The sequence below is a fragment of the Musca autumnalis genome, unplaced genomic scaffold (assembly GCF_047663935.1).
Source record: "Musca autumnalis isolate F117 unplaced genomic scaffold, ASM4766393v1 scaffold_1, whole genome shotgun sequence".
NCBI lineage: Eukaryota > Metazoa > Arthropoda > Insecta > Diptera > Muscidae > Musca > Musca autumnalis.
In genome coordinates, this window is record NW_027411644.1 from 12,771,632 (window position 1) to 12,789,366 (window position 17,735).

Below are 17,735 nucleotides of genomic sequence, written 5' to 3' on the forward strand. Positions count from 1 at the left end.
ACAAATATCGACCCTTTTTTCTTCTTTCCGACAGCAAATATGTCAAAATCTACCAACAGTGGTAGCAAGAACAACAGCAAAAACAGCAACAACAACATATGTCTATGACATTGTTTATCTTTATCTTTGCTAAATAAATAAAATCAAAATTTCCTTCCTCCTTCGCATGGCCTTCCATCCGGCCATATCCTTTTTTTAAAGATTATTTTGATGTTTATCGAAAACTGCCTATTTATTCTAACACCCTTTTTTATGGGGGTCGGTTGTCTATTTACGTGGGAATCCAACTTCGGCCATTGAAAGCAACACCCAAAACGTAACTTTCTCAAGAGAGCGAACAAGAAGACGAGGCAAGAAATCGTTGAATTATTTATGTGGGAAGTGTAGATGGACAGGCGGACGGACAGACATTGTCGGACGACATATACAAGAAAAAGATTGCCAAATTTATTGCACTACAAGCCAACACAACCAAGGTGTAGGAGGAGGGGAAGAAGAAGAAGCCGCCACTATGGTCACCATTTTACATGGATGGAGGCACATGCAATGCCAATGGATGGCCAAAAATTCCTTTTTTTCGATACATTGGCCAAATACAAGATTTTGTTGCTGATGGTGGAAGAAGAAATAAAATAAAGAAATTTCCTAAACGGAAATAAACGGGGGAGATTTGTTTCAAATTTATAGGGCATTAAACAGGCATCAGCAGTTGGGGGCAATTATGGAGCACAGGTGAAGATAAAATGTATTTCAGTAGTAAATCGAAAGTAAAAACGCTTGACCGCCTAGCCCGCTCCGAACCTGTTTCTTCCTATAGAAGACTACATGGTCTTCTATAGAAGACCACAAAACCTTCTTATAGGATACCTCATGACCTTCTTGTAGAAAACAATTATGTCTTCCTCTAGACCAGAAGGTCTTCCTATGAAAAATCACATGGAAGTTTTAATATTGAAAACCACAAAATCTTTCTGTAGAATACCACGAAGTCATTCTATAGAAGAACACAAGGTTTTCTTATAGAAGATTACAAAGGTCTTTATTAAGAAGACCACAAAGTCCTCCTATAGAAACCCATAATGTATGCCTATAGAAGACTACAAGGTCTTCCTATACAAGACAAAATGTCATCTTTTAGAAGACCACAAGTTCTTCCTGTAGAAGTCAAAAGGTCTCCTTGTAGAAAACTACAAGGTCTTCCTTTGGAAGACAGAAAGGTCTTCTTACCGAAAACAAAACAGACCAAAGGTCTTCCTATAGAAGTCCAAAGATCTTCCTATAGAAGACCAAAGGTCTTCCTATAGAAGACCAAAGGTCTTCCTATAGAAGACCAAAGGTCTTCCTATAGAAGACCAAAGGTCTTCCTATAGAAGGCCAAAGGTCTTCCTATAGAAGACCAAAGGTCTTCCTATAGAAGACCAAAGGTCTTTCTATAGAAGACCAAACGTCTTCCCATAGATGACCAAAGGTCTTCCTATATAATACCACAAATTCTTCTTTCAGAAAGGGTCTTCAGAAGCACCTTTTCTTTCCGAAAGTGTCTTCAGAAGCAAACTATCTTTCCAAAAGTGTCTTCAGAAGCACCTTTCTGTCAGAAATAGTCCTCAGAAGCACCCTTTCCTTCAGAAAGGGTCTATAGAAACACCACTTTTTAAAAAGGGTATTTCTTTCAAAAAGGGTCTATAGAAGCAGCATCTCTTTAAGAAAGGGTCTATAGAAGCAGCATCTCTTTCAGAAAGGGTCTATAGAAGCAGCATCTCTTTCAGAAAGGGTCTATAGAAGCACCCTTTCTTTAGGAAAGGGTCTATAGAAGCACCCTTTCTTTAGGAAAGGGTCTATAGAAGCACCCTTTCTTTAGGAAAGGGTCTATAGAAGCACCCTTTCTTTAGGAAAGGGTCTATAGAAGCACCCTTTCTTTAGGAAAGGGTCTATAGAAGCACCCTTTCTTTAGGAAAGGGTCTATAGAAGCACCCTTTCTTTAGGAAAGGGTCTATAGAAGCACCCTTTCTTTAGGAAAGGGTCTATAGAAGCACCCTTTCTTTAGGAAAGGGTCTATAGAAGCACCCTTTCTTTAGGAAAGGGTCTATAGAAGCACCCTTTCTTTAGGAAAGGGTCTATAGAAGCACCCTTTCTTTAGGAAAGGGTCTATAGAAGCACCCTTTCTTTAGGAAAGGGTCTATAGAAGCACCCTTTCTTTAGGAAAGGGTCTATAGAAGCACCCTTTCTTTAGGAAAGGGTCTATAGAAGCACCCTTTCTTTAGGAAAGGGTCTATAGAAGCACCCTTTCTTTAGGAAAGGGTCTATAGAAGCACCCTTTCTTTAGGAAAGGGTCTATAGAAGCACCCTTTCTTTAGGAAAGGGTCTATAGAAGCACCCTTTCTTTAGGAAAGGGTCTATAGAAGCACCCTTTCTTTAGGAAAGGGTCTATAGAAGCACCCTTTCTTTAGGAAAGGGTCTATAGAAGCACCCTTTCTTTAGGAAAGGGTCTATAGAAGCACCCTTTCTTTAGGAAAGGGTCTATAGAAGCACCCTTTCTTTAGGAAAGGGTCTATAGAAGCACCCTTTCTTTAGGAAAGGGTCTATAGAAGCACCCTTTCTTTAGGAAAGGGTCTATAGAAGCACCCTTTCTTTAGGAAAGGGTCTATAGAAGCACCCTTTCTTTAGGAAAGGGTCTATAGAAGCACCCTTTCTTTAGGAAAGGGTCTATAGAAGCACCCTTTCTTTAGGAAAGGGTCTATAGAAGCACCCTTTCTTTAGGAAAGGGTCTATAGAAGCACCCTTTCTTTAGGAAAGGGTCTATAGAAGCACCCTTTCTTTAGGAAAGGGTCTATAGAAGCACCCTTTCTTTAGGAAAGGGTCTATAGAAGCACCCTTTCTTTAGGAAAGGGTATATAGAAGCACCCTTTCTTTAGGAAAGGGTCTATAGAAGCACCCTTTCTTTAGGAAAGGGTCTATAGAAGCTCCCTTTCTTTAGGAAAGGGTCTATAGAAGCACCCTTTCTTTAGGAAAGGGTCTATAGAAGCACCCTTTCTTTAGGAAAGGGTCTATAGAAGCACCCTTTCTTTAGGAGAGGGTCTATAGAAGCACCCTTTCTTTAGGAAAGAGTCTATAGAAGCACCCTTTCTTTAGGAAAGGGTCTATAGAAGCACCCTTTCTTTAGGAAAGGGTCTATAGAAGCACCCTTTCTTTAGGAAAGGGTCTATAGAAGCACCCTTTCTTTAGGAAAGGGTCTATAGAAGCACCCTTTCTTTAGGAAAGGGTCTATAGAAGCACCCTTTCTTTAGGAAAGGGTCTATAGAAGCACCCTTTCTTTAGGAAAGGGTCTATAGAAGCACCCTTTCTTTAGGAAAGGGTCTATAGAAGCACCCTTTCTTTAGGAAAGGGTCTATAGAAGCACCCTTTCTTTAGGAAAGGGTCTATAGAAGCACCCTTTCTTTAGGAAAGGGTCTATAGAAGCACCCTTTCTTTAGGAAAGGGTCTATAGAAGCACCCTTTCTTTAGGAAAGGGTCTATAGAAGCACCCTTTCTTTAGGAAAGGGTCTATAGAAGCACCCTTTCTTTAGGAAAGGGTCTATAGAAGCACCCTTTATTTCAGAAGGGTCTATAGAAGCACCCTTTCTTTCAGAATGGTCTATAGAAGCACCCTTTATTTCAGAAGGGTCTATAGAAGCACCCTTTATTTCAGAAAGGGTCTATAGAAACACACTTTTTTAAAAAGGGTATTTTTTCAAAAAAGTTCTAAAGAAGCAGCCTTTCTTTCAGAAAGGTTCTATAGAAGCAGCCTTTCTTTCAGAAAAGTTCTATAGAAGCAACCTTTCTTTCAGGAAGGGTCTATAGAAGCAATCTTTGTTTAGAAAAGGGTCTATAGAAGCAGCCTTTCTTTTAGAAATGGTCTACAGAAGCACCCTTTCTTTCAGAAGGGTCTATAGAAGCACCCTCCCTTTCAGAAGGGTCTATAGAAGCACCCTCCCTTTCGAAGGGTCTATAGAAGCACCCTTTCTTTCAGAAGGGTCTAAAGAAGCAGCCTTTCTTTCAGAAAGGGTCTATAGAAGCACCCTTCCTTTCACAAAGGGTCTATAGAAGCAACCTTTCTTTAGGAAAGGGTCTAAAGGCAGCCTTTCATTCAGAAAGGATCTACAGAAGCAGCCTTTCTTTCAGAAATTGTCTATCGAAGCACCTTTTCTTTCAGAAAGGGTCAATAGAAACGCTTTTTGTTTAAAAATGGTCTTTCTTTCAGAAAGGGTCTATAGAAGCACCATCTCTCAGAAAGGATCTATAGAAGCAGCCTTTCTTTTAGAAAGGTCTTACAGAAAGGGTCTATGTTTAGGAAAGGGTCTATAGAAGCAGCATTTCTTTCAGAAAGGGTCTTTAGAAACAGCATTTCTTTCAGAAAGGGTCTATAGAAGCAAACTTTCTTTAGTAAAGGGTCTAAAGAAGCAACCTTTCTTTCAGAAAGGGTCTACAGAAGCACCCCTTCTTTCAGAAGTGTCTATAGAAGCAACCTTTCTTTCAGAAAGGGTCTGAAGAAGGCAAAAGGTCGTCTTGTAGAAGGCCAAAAGATCTTCTTGTAGAATAACACACGGTCTTCTTGTAGGATACCACAAGGCTTTCCTATAGAAGACCGCAAGGTTTTCTTATAGTATACAAAAGGTCTTCTTATAGGGTACAACTACGACTTCATATAGAACACCACAAAATATTCTTTTAGAAGACCACAAGTACCACAGAATCTTTCTGTATAATGATGACCGCATGGATTACCACAAAGTCTTTTCATAGAAGACCGGTAGGTTATTCTAACGGGGACCTCATAGTCCTCCAATAGAAGACCGGCAGACCTTCTATATAAGACTCTAATGTCTTCCAATCGACGACTTCAATGTCTTCTTATGGAATGGCTTGTTATAGAAAACCACAAGGTCCTTTAGGTTGACACGATGGACCTCTTCATTAAACTGCTGCTATCTAAAATTCCACAAGTGTCCGATTCTTAACAAACTAACTCAATGTTATGTGTCCATAACCATAAGTGTGAATTTTATATTAAATACATCGACAATAACTACAACACCAACAACAAAGATGCAAAAAAAGTAACAACGCTAGAAGTAGTAGTTGCTTGTTCTCGTTTTTGTTGCGGCAGTGTTTCCAACAGCAAAAAAGCCAAACCAAATAGAAAAACATTTGTTTTGAAAAGCGAGAAATACACGAACATAAAACATTTGTCTTCTTTAACATCCATCTGCCGGACAGACGGACATGTCCATGGTGTTGTGCACGCTTGCTCCTCTCCTCTGTAGTTTCTTTCCACATATTCGATGCTCTAGTGGAACTTGGCACCAGGGAAATCCTTAAACTTTTTGACGGTTGAGCAGCAGGGACGTGGTGTCGTGTCCGTTTGCTGTTGCCGTTTCTTCTTCGAAAAAAATTTTTTTCGGTTGTGTTGTAATCTTTTGTTGTTGTTGCTGTTGTATGTTTTTTCTCTTCGTTTTTATTTTTGGTGTTTTTCGTTTTGTTTAGGTTTCCGGAAAAATGGAATTGAAGAGGAAAAATCCCGCAAGGAAATGTACAAAATTAAAATGAAGTACAACTAAGAAATGAAAAACTAAATCGAATAAATTAATGTTTAGGAAAGAAAATAACATATTGAAATGTGATATACATTTAACGAACAGATTTAAACAATTGCAAAATATTTGTGTGCCAATAATGAGATTTGGGAATTCTTAGTTATGGACGAAAACGGTATAAGTAATTAACACTAGTAAAACTTTATGCTGTAATATACGGGTTTCAGGATGCTAGGTCGCAGGTAACCGTAGTAGGAGTGAGAGACCTTTTGTGGGAGGTATATATATTGTGAGGTGCGGGGAAGAAGGACACCAAGTAACGGTCCTGATTGGCTTTAACATGGCAAAGATTAGGATTTATCTTGGTTCCTCTTTCATCTCAAGTGGACACTGACCTCCCCGTGGTGTCACTTGGGGAGCTGCCTTTAACACCTGTTAAAGGTAGTGAGGTAACATGTGGCGCGCGTTCACCCATAAGAACTTTAAAAACTTGGGTTTGGGCGTCGTGTTAGTAAGCCTCCCCAAAAAAGCAGCTCACAATAAAAAAACAAAAGAAAGGAAAAACAATTCTCTCTAAAGTTGACGACCCCCGCAAGCGTTTTAAGGATCATGATCTTCGAATCTGCACCTGGAATGTTCGCACTCTTTATAAAGAAGTCGGAGGTAAAAACATCTGGTCTCCAGTTTCACCCCAATGAATGAAAGACTTGCTACAATACAAATAAAAGCAACCGAAGACAAGGACAAAGAAACCATATTCTTGGCGATTTTAATGCCAAAATTGGAAAGGAAAATGTCTTTCGCCCAACAGTCGGGAAATTTAGTCTCCACAGTGAAACATCTGACAATGGAATGAGACTGATAGACATAACAGCGACAAAAAACATGGTAGGTAGCAGTACCAGATTTCAGCATCTCTATATTTATAAGGACACCTTCCAGTCTCCAGAACAAAGAACAAGAAATCAAATTGATCACGTTGTGATAGACATTCATCGAGCGTGTTGGATGTACCATCGTTCCGAGGAGCAAACATAGATTCGGACCACTACCTTGTGGCAACAAAGGTACGTACCCGTCTAAACGTTGCAAATAAAGCACGAGGAAACACAACGCGGAAGTTGGACATTGATAGGCTGCAAACACAACAGATAGCCACAGCATATTCCACTCAACTAGCCCGATTGCTTAATCAAAACACTCCTCATCCCGATAACATATCAGCGCAGTGGCAAATCATTGCCCACTCCATGCAGACAGTCGCAAAATCCATACTTGGATACCAGAGACCTTCACCAAGGAATCCATGGTATGATCAGGAGTGTCGTGCTGCCACAATCCGTAGCAACGCGTAGCGCACGAGAGAGATACAGGGAGAAAAGTAGAGAGGAGAAACGTCTTTTCCGCAGGAAAAAGAGAGAGATGGAAAAGCAGGAGTGCGAAAAAATCGAGATGTACAGGAGCCAGAATGAAGTCCGAAAATTCTACCAAAGAGTAAAGCATCAAACTGATGGCTTTGGTACAGGCACATCCTCCTGTAGAGACCAGCAAGGTAATTTGGTAACTGATACAGATAGTGTACTCAGGATATGGAAAGAATATTTTTCAAAACTGTTGTTATCCAATAGCAGCGAAGACGACGAAGATACCACAGTCCCAATCCCAGAAGATGGTATTGAATGTATACCGCCCAGCCAAGATGAGGTAAAGACAGCAATAAATCCGCTGAAGAATAATAAGGCAGCAGGAGCCGATGGCTTACCAGCCGAACTGTTCAAAACCGGAGGCGAGACGCTGATAAGGTGTATGCATCAGCTAGTTAGCACCATCTGGCAGGAAGAACGAGTACCCGACGATTGGAACCTAAGTATCCTGTGCCCCGTCCACAAGAAGGCAGATAAGACTGTATGCTCTAACTATAGGGGCATAAGTCTACTTCCTATTGCCTACAAGATCGTGTCAGGGATATTGTGCGAACGACTAAAGCCTATGGTCAACGAGATAATTGGACCATACCAAAGCGGCTTTAGACCTGTCAAGTCCACCATTGATTAGATATTTACCTGCGGCAAATCCTGGAGAAGACCCAAGAGATGCAGATCGACACCTACCACCTTTTTGTCGATTATAAAGCAAGCCATGTCTGAATTTGGCTTTGCAAAATGACTTTAACTGACACGAGGTCCTCAGTTAAAATAGGAAAGAACCTTTCCGAACAGTTTTGTACCAAAAGAGGTTTCAGACAAGGAGACAGCCTTTCGTGTGATCTCTTTAACATCCTGCTGGAAAAGGTTATACGAGAGGCAAACGTCAAAAGAAGTGGCACGATCTACACCAATATTCACATGTTACTTGCTTATGCTGATGATATAGACATCATAGGCCGATCAGTAAAAAAAGTAACTGATACCTTTATGAAGGTCGAAGGAGAATCTGCTAAGTGGGTCTGGCGGTTAACGGTGAGAAGACCAAGTTGATGGTGTCGACACGCAATGCGTCCATTGAGCTCGAACCGACTGTGGAAGTTGGTTCCTATAATATTGAGGTAGTAAAAGACTTCGTCTACCTCGGCACCTCCGTACACACAACAAACAACATCAGTTGTGAAAAAAAAGAAGAATTGTATTGGCCAACAGATGCTACTTTGATGCTACTAACGCTCTACAAAACACTGATACTACCCGTGCTGATGTATGGCTCCGAAGCCTGGGTACTTGCGCAAGCAGACATGACAGTGCTTGGTGTGTTTGAGAGAAAAATTCTTTGAAAGATCTACGGACCAATCTGCGTTGACGGTGAATATCGACGTCGCATGAACCACGAGCTGTATCTGTTGTACAACGACATCAATATTGTTAAAAGTATCGAGATGCAGCGATTGCGTTGGCTAGGCCATATCATAAGAATGTGTATAAACACGCTAAAAAGGTGTATAAACACGGACCGCTTGGCGGTGCACGCAGAATTGGCAGGCCAAGGAATAGATGGCGCAAACAAGTGGATGATGAGATGAAAAGGCGCGGTATTCCAGAAAGCGAAGCAACAAATAGAGAGAATTGGACATCTTTTCTTAGTTCGGACTATAGAACAAATGTTCTGTAATGGGCCAGCTAAGTAAGTAAGTATCTCAAAAACGGTAAAACCAAAAATAAGTACAAAAATATCATAAAAGTCAATCTTGTAGAGAGTTTTCACTGCGACAACATTTTCTTTAGTCCCTTTTCTATAGGACTTGTGGTTTCCACGCAAAAATCGTGAAAACCTTACAAACCGCGATTTTTTTAAGAAGATCAGTTCAAATCTCTAAGAACCCCTCTCCGACATCAACTAAAATTGCTGATGATCGCAGTAAATTATCGAATTGTTAGCCGTAAACTTTACGCATCGTAAAAATTCTTCCAAGCAAACATCAAGTTCCAAGAAGGTCTATAGTGCAAAACATCTTCGGGTGCCTCCCTTACAAAACTTAAAGAAATTCGCTGAAGTACAGTTCAAGGACTGTCGGTTTCAGACAATTTGGAGTTGATTTAGCCATGTCCGTCCGGCTGTCTATCTATCTGTCTGTCTGGCTGGTGGCTTTCGTAATATTTTGTCCAAACTTAGTTTAAATTCAAAGATGGTTTATATCGGTCCACCCCTTCCGGTACCTCCCCCACTGAAGTTCGAAAATGTTCGGAAAATTTGTGCGCACGATAACTATTGAAGGGAGTAACCGAATTGGTCCATACATTACACATCACGAAATTACTATCAGACTTAGATGAGGTTCCAAAATGGACTGAATCGGTCCACTCCTTCGGTTACCTCCCCAACAAAATTTCGGAAAAGTTCAGTTTAGGGCCTGCTATCGAATTGTTTTGGTTTTTGTTGCAGCAACTTATCACTGCCCCCTGTACCACGGTACAAGTTTCATCAGGGGCAAGTCCATACTTCCTGGTTGCCTGAAATGTGCAAAAAAACCCTATAACACCGTGTGTAGTGGTTGGAGCGCAGTATAACTCTCGAACGGATATGCCGATTTGGTCCAAAAGTTGGCCTTTGTAATATTTTGTCCAAACTTAGTTTAAGTTCGAAGATAAGCCATCCACTCCTTCAGGTACCTCCCCCACAAAAGTTCAAAAATGTCCGAAAACATTGTGCGCACGATAACTCTTGAAGGGATTGACCGATTTGGTCCAAACTTTACACGTCCTAATATATCTACCAGATATAGATCAGGTTCGAATATGGACTATATTTGTACACTCCTTCGGGTACCTCCCACACAAAACTTCGGATAAGTTCACTTTAGGACCTGCTCTCGAATCACTTTGATTTTTGTTGAAGCGACTTGCATTCGCTGACTCAATAACGACGGTAATTTTTTTTCAGGGCAAGTCCACACTTCTTAAGAAAACAGCCCAAAAGCTGTAAAAACCCTATGGTACGTAACCCTAGAGCACGTAACTCTCGAACTGGTCAACCGATTTGGTCCAAAATTTGGCCATCGTCATATTTTGCCCAAACTTAGTTTCAGTTCGAAGATGGGCAATACCAGTCCACAACTTCCGGAACTTCCCCCAATATTTTAAAAAAATGTTACTAAAAAGGTATGAAGGACATATGTATGTATATTGAACGGGGCAACCAATTTGGTGCAAACTTGGATCTCCTAATATTTTGTCCAAATTGGGTTTAACTTCTAAAATGAACAATATCGGTCCTCTCCTTAGGGTACCTCCCCCACAAAAGTTAAACATTTGTGTTTAAGTGCAATTTAGGGTCGCTTCGAAGATGCTTTGACGTTCGTTGCGGTCCTGTTTACAGCGATATTATGTTTTCCGTGGACAAGTTCGGGCTTCCTGGCATACAGGTCCAAAAGTTTTGCAATGACCCACTGAAATGACTAGTGGGCGCGGCGCGATAACTATCGAAAAGATATGACTCCCAAAAGAAAAGATCCTCTTCCATAATGGACTAAGTCGGTCCATTCCTTCAAGTGCCTCCTCCTTTTGAACTTTAATCCTAATCTAAATTTTTGTCGGCAATTTCAAAAGTCCAAAAAGGGTCACGAAATGCTGAAAAGACCTTAAAAACATTCGATCTGTCCGTAGAAGAAAGTTTCAATTCCCAAAGCTGAGTGTATATCTCTGTCGGCAAAGCCGACTGATACTTTTTTACTTGTTTTGGTTTGAGAAATTTTTGATTCAATTGTGTTTTCATTCAAACAAAAAATGCCAATTACAGGAGTTTTGCAGTAATTCTAACTATTTTAGTTTCGAATCGTCTTAGAGAAATAGGCCATTAGACTTTGTTAATCGGATCTGTCAGTGGAAGAATTGGGTCCACAGTTAATAGTTCCTGCCCCACAAACGTCTACAAAAATTATCCTCAATTACACTGTGCAACGTTTTCAAGGTAATTTTGAGAACAAGAAGAAAATATTTGGAAAATAAATACACAAGAATAACCTCATTTATTGCCTTAAATTTTATAACATATCTAACAATACCGTAATTTGTATATCTTTCGCAGGGTATGTCCAAAACGGTTATATTTTTCTTAATGTTAATTTTGGAAAAATATTCGCTGGATTGTAATTCACAACTCTTTAGAACATGTAATTGTTGTAAAATGCATCTATCGCGTTGTTTCTAGTATATTCTTCAACGACAATTTTAAATATATAGATGAAATATAAAATAAAAATGAGAAGAAACAGCCTGTGTGAACGTTGTTTAAAATATGTTTTTTTCAGGTTTTATGGTTTCAGAATGTTCTTTAGAATTGCTGAGCACATTATTGGACAATTTTTGCGAAAGGTTACTTGGTTCATCTCTCAATAGTTTGGCTGTTACTGACCAAAATTCCAGAAATTATGTAAACTTTCCTATATTTTATCAATTTTGATGAACTAGGTGCGGTTTTTCCTAGTTCGTCTATTCGACACTTACAGTCTACTACTTTAGGACTACAAAAATGCGGAAGACCGCAAAGCAAAATTCTTATTAGTTGCTGAGATAGAGCCCGGATAAATGAAAAAAGGGTCATTTAGCCCAATATAGATGAGGCAATAAAATCCAAACCCGATCTAAAAACAGAAAACCCAACTAGGAGTTTTGAAGACTCAATATGTACTTTCAGAAAATGCCCACTAGAAGTTGTTTGCATTTTCAGTGTTGCACAGTGTAATTATAACACTGGTCAACACGACTTTTGTTTCAACCGAAGTTGTTGTTGTTTCTAAATGAAATCGGCGAGCTATTTTCAAATCTAGTCACGGTTTTTCTCCATCAGCTCTTGTTCTTGAGATATAGCTCAAAATCGGTTTTTACTAGTTTTACCCAGAATTTCGTTATTTTCGGATACAAACAAATATTTTTTTGCGGGTTTTTCGACACTAATATATTAAGAAGATGTTATACGCTCGATACAAAACGTTTTTTGAAATAATTATGGCGAATATATATCAAAAAATATCGAAAATATACGATGAATTTTGTAAAAATTGCATATTTTGAGTACTTTAAGCTGTAATTACGTCATCGGGGGAAGTCATAGGAACTTCATATGGCATTCCGGATATGCTCAGGGTGTCTACTATATAGTCCTGTATTCAAATATATGATATAAAGTTCATAGCAACCACGATTTGCCCATAACCTAAAAATCGTCATGCAGACTGCCATTGAAAAATAAATGGCATATTTGGTAATAATATCACAGGTAAATGATTTCCCTTTAGCAGTCTTCATGAAGATTTTTAGGTTATGGGCGAATCGTGGGCGCTATGAACTTTATATTATATATATGAATACAGGACTATATAGTAGACACCCTGAGCATATCCGGAATGCCATATAAAGTTCCTATGACTTCCCCCGATGACGTAATTACAGCTTAAAGTACTCAAAATATGCAATTTTTACAAAATTCATCGTATGTTTTCGATATTTTTTTAATATATTCGCCATAATTATTTCAAAAAACGTTTTGTATCGAGCGTATAACATCTTCTTAATATATTAGTGTCGAAAAACCCGCAAAAAAATATTTGTTTGTATCCGAAAATAACGAAATTCTGGGTAAAACTAGTAAAAACCGATTTTGAGCTATATCTCAAGAACAAGAGCTGATGGAGAAAAACCGTGACTAGATTTGAAAATAGCTCGCCGATTTCATTTAGAAACAACAACAACTTCGGTTGAAACATTCAACTTTTTCAATTTTGTTGAGCAGTGTAATCAATATATTCTCTAGATGTAAATAGAATAAAATTGTATGTATGACACAGGACTAGTATATATATATGTCGGCAAAGTCGACTAATATTTTTTATTTTTATTTTTTTGTTTTATAATTTTATAGTATGTAGCAAATATAATCTCAAAACATTCCTAATTGCTCGCGTAGGTTACGATATTTGACTTTGGAGCTTCCTTATCCTTTATTCCAGTACCACACCTTGTTATATTAGCCCCCTCATACCTTTCCTCTTTTATTTCAATTGCATAAAAAAATCATTACATTTATTCTCTTTTCTTTTGCCTTATAATAATCTCAAGTCAAAGTGAAGATCAAGGTAAGGCGTAGGCTTTGCCATGATCCACATAGAAAACGTATTCAAATTGAAGAACAAGACAAAAAAATTAACATTCATTTGCATTCTGGTCATGGTCAAAACATTTGTTTTCTGCTTCTTCTTCCTCTTCTTACCTTCATAGATAAGTTTGTATAATTTCTGTTTTGTTGTTGCTTTGTAATATATTGTTACATTTTTTTTACTTTCTTGGGTTTGGGGTCTTTTGTGCCCCTCTACTCACCCAATTATGTATGACGGTGCACGTTCGGCTTATTAAAATGCCATAAGCAAGTGGTTGCCGCACTAAGAATGTAGATGAACAAACTGCCGATGTTTCTGCCGGCTGAAAAAAAAAATCGTCAGGATACAAAGCCCACGAATATGGGGGGTAATGGTGATGTTTGTGTATCTGACTGTGGTGGCATAAAAATCTATAACGAACACGTATTAGGTTTTAGAGCAAAAATTCTATACAATTTATTTCAAAATATGTTAAATAAATAATAAATTTTATAAAGTAAAGAAAACAAAAGAGCAACAAAAAAAGTAAATAAAGCAAACTGTTCTAGATTGTTTCCCAGCCACAATAGGGTGGAGTTGTTTGGTAGAGAATTACTTATTTCTAAACTCACAGGAACTCGTAGGTTACTTCTTTAAGAGACAAAGAGCAACTTGTCATAGAATTGCCTTTTAATTGTCTCAAATGTGACATAACAACTGTTGGGAGGTATCCTAATATACTCGGCCGTAGTATATGTGTACTGAGGTATACATTTATGTTAACTTTATTTACATTTGTTCTTTCGCACACACTCGCACACAAAAAACATTTGTACGTTTTTTATTTTTTGGTACACATCCATATATAAATATGCAAATATGTATATGATGTTATAATAAAAAATAATATTAGCATATTTTTGTAGTATTAAAAAGAATTCAAAAATATTACAAAAAAAAGAACACAAAGCATTTTTATATAAAAAATAAGGTTATAACAAAAACTTAAATAAAGGAATGTAACCAAAGAGAAGAGTAACAAAAATGAGCCTTTATATGAGCCTTTTCAGAAGAAAATTCGAAGTACAATTTGTAAATCTGAAACTAGTATATATGTACATTCTTCTTCTTCTTTGTTTGCGTATCCGGTATTCGGATGTAAAGCGATCATACAATATTATTTACAAATTTTAAAATATATTTCAAATATAGACATTATCCAATTGTAGGTAAGCTCCCGATTTTTAGCAGCATTTAATAAGTTGGTTTCATCCCTGTATCCCGTCCAGTCTTGAATGTTTTTTAGCCAGTATACCTCTCTCCTGCCTCTGTTTCGGTTTCCTTCCAGTTTGCTTTTTATAATGTTTTGCAGGTATTTGTGTTTTTCGTTTCTCATAAGGTGACCCAAGTACGAAATTTTTCGGGATTTTATAGTATGCAGGAGTTGTCTGTCATTGTTATTTCTTCTCAGAACTTTCTGGTGGGTTGTTGTGTGCAGTATAGGGTATTTTCGATTTTCTTTTCATCTGCACATTTGATTGTCCAGGTTTCGACTGCATATAATAGCACAGACTAAAGGTAGCATTTCATAAATCTTATATTTGTTGACAGGCTTACATCGTGATTTGTTAATACTGTTTATATTTAAAAAAGGTGTTTCTGGCCATCTCCACTCGACGTTATAATATACGCCCTTGTCTTACACCTTTAGATATGGAGACTTCGTCTGTTACTTCGCCGTTTATTTCAAGTCTCGCAGTCTGATTCCAATGTAAACTTTGTATACATCTGATTTCCTTTTCTTCTATTCTAATATCTTTCAGTATGCTAATCAGTTTATCATGTTGGACAGTGTCGAATGCCTTCTCCTAGTCTATAAAACATATGAAGACATCTTTGTGAATATCCCTACATTTTTGTATAAGCACTTATAGAGATAATAGTGCTTCCCGGGTACCCATTCCTTTCTTGAACCCAAATTGAGATTCTCCCATAGCAATTTCACATTTACGGTATATTCTCGTATGTATTACTCGAAGAAAGATTTTTAATATATGGCACATGAGACGAATTAATCTGTATTCACAGCATCTTTTCGCATTTGATTTTTTTGGTATCGGTATAAAGGTAGAATTTAGCCATTCGTTTGGGTATTACCATGTATCATATACATAATTAAAAAGGCAAACAATCAACAAAACATTATCTCCATCTATGAGTTTCAGAAGTTCAGGGTGAATTTCGGCAGGTCCAGTTGATCTCTTATCCTTCAATGATAATATCGCGTATTCTACTTCAGATTTTGTGATTGGGGTTCAAGATAAGTTAGCATTTACGTCGTGTTGGTATATTGAGCGTCGATCATCGGTAAATAGCTGTTCAATATACTTCTTTCATGTATTCTTTATGTGTGCTGACTCAAAAATTGGTTGATTGTTATCATCCATGAGCAATGTTGAATTTTTTGTCTTATATGCCCCAGCGGTATTTTTCAGTAAGTTAAAATCGTCGTGTATTTGTTGCAAATGTTCAATCTCTTGGCATTTTTGATTGAGCATAGAATTTTTGGCAGCTCTGGTTGCTGAGCGAATCTTTTTATTGATCTTCCAGTAGCGTTCGTATTTAACATTTTTATATTTTCTTCGTTCCTCTCGAAGTTCCATTATCTCGTTGGTCATCCATTCCTCTTGGGTTCTTCTTGTTTGGTTTCCAATGTAGTATTGCATCCTTCACGTTGCTCCATATATTATCTGCATCATTTGCATCGATATTTTCAAGTTTGTTATTTATTTGTTCCTTAATTTCGTTTCTGGCTGTAGTATTTTTGAGTATTTCAGTGTTTATTTTACGTGATTTTTCTTTTTCGTTTTTTGGATTTGAGCTAGTTTTATTCTAATATTGGACATCAAGAGATTATGACAGCAGACGGCACATCCGCTCCTGGGTACGTCGAACATTTGGTCACACTCGTCCTACATCTGTTGTTGATCATTATGTAATCTATTTGATTTCTTACGACATTTATTCCATTATCTAAAGGTGACTTCCATGTGTATAATTGTCTGCGATGTAATCGGAATATTGTGTTGGTTATGGTCATATTAAATTCTTGGCAGAATTGTATTAATCTGTCTCCTCTTTCATTTCTGTCACCAAGCCCATATATTCCGGTTACACCTTTTACTTCTTCATTGGCCACTTTGGCGTTGAAATCGCCATGAATTATTGTTATTTCATGTGATTTCGTCATTTTTAGTAGTTCACTTATTTCTTCATAAAAAGTTTAATCTCATCTCTGTTTCCATCAAATGTAGGGGCATATACTTTGATAATATTTAAGATAAGGGGCTTTGCTGAGATTTTTATCATCATAGACCTTTCAGACATTGGGAAAGATCCAATCACACCGTCTGCAATGCCTTTTTTACCCTCAGCATTTATGCTAACGAGGGTATATGAGTCAATATCAAAAAAAATTAGTTTCCATGAAGCCAAGGTTTGCGCTATTATAATACGCGAACTATTGCAATTTACCAGTAACTATGACCATGGCTAGATCAATTCAAGTGTTTTTGAACAAATCTCAAAAATTTGGCAAAATAATTTAATTTGCGTGGAAGTTATGACATCGTAAATGAATAAAAATAGGAAAAAAACGTTGAAGCTAACGAGGTTTTTTACGTTACTATTTGATTGCTGATAAAACTGTTCAAATGACGGACATATGTCCAAAGTAAAAGTAGAAGAATACAAAATAAAGATTACACTTCTAATGTATCACTTTTCGAAATTTCCACTGCTTCCACCTTTTATGGATGCTGACATTTTGAAGCTGGATTTTAGGTGTTTTTCGTATTTTTAATTTAACTGGAACGCGCATTCGAGTATTTCAAAAAACAGCTAATAGGATTAAATTACTCGCAATTACGCATAATTTGATATGTATATTGGCTATGTAGCCCACACAGCAGCAGAGTAATCTACTGCCAAAGGCCAAAATTTAGTACGATATTTTTTCTAAAAAACATATTTTTTGGGTGCAGTATTTACAATATCCTTTTGAGTGTGCTGGTACCCCGCGATATTTTAGTTTTTCGGCGGTCCGAATCATATAAATCATAGATCGTGAAAATCCATCCCCTATAACGGCGAAAACAGTTACTGCAAAAACCGAAAAATGTGCGAAAAATGTTTTTGAAAATATCGCGGATTTAGTCGCATTTTCTGTGGATCGTTTTCTTGTCAATGAAAAAACTGACACATCACTTGCGGTTTTGCGAAAACAGCGGTTAAAAAAATTTAGTGGCATGGGACCTGTATCCGATTTATCCCAAAAATAGTGTGTGATGCTACATCCACGGTTCTTGATGGATTTGATCGAAATAGGATTAGATCGATGTATTTTTCCACGGTTGGTAGTGAAATCGGATGCGCATAAAAAGTGTATGCACTTGTGCAAATTATAAGCGTTATACAGATTGTTGCACACTAAACTGCAGATGACGCTACATCTTAGCGGCCAAAGTAAATCCTGGAGAATGTGTACAAATTAAAAGAAAAGAATTCGCCGTATTGATAAACCGCATGCGCATCAAGCGATTTTG

General features: G+C 37.8%; 1 protein-coding gene across 5 annotated transcripts in view; it reads left to right on the forward strand.

Annotated features, from left to right (window-relative positions):
• Teh1 (tipE homolog 1 phospholipid transfer protein) overlaps positions 1-17,735 on the forward strand; it is a 507,587-nt gene that overhangs the window by 228,603 nt on the left and 261,249 nt on the right. The window lies entirely within an intron of this gene.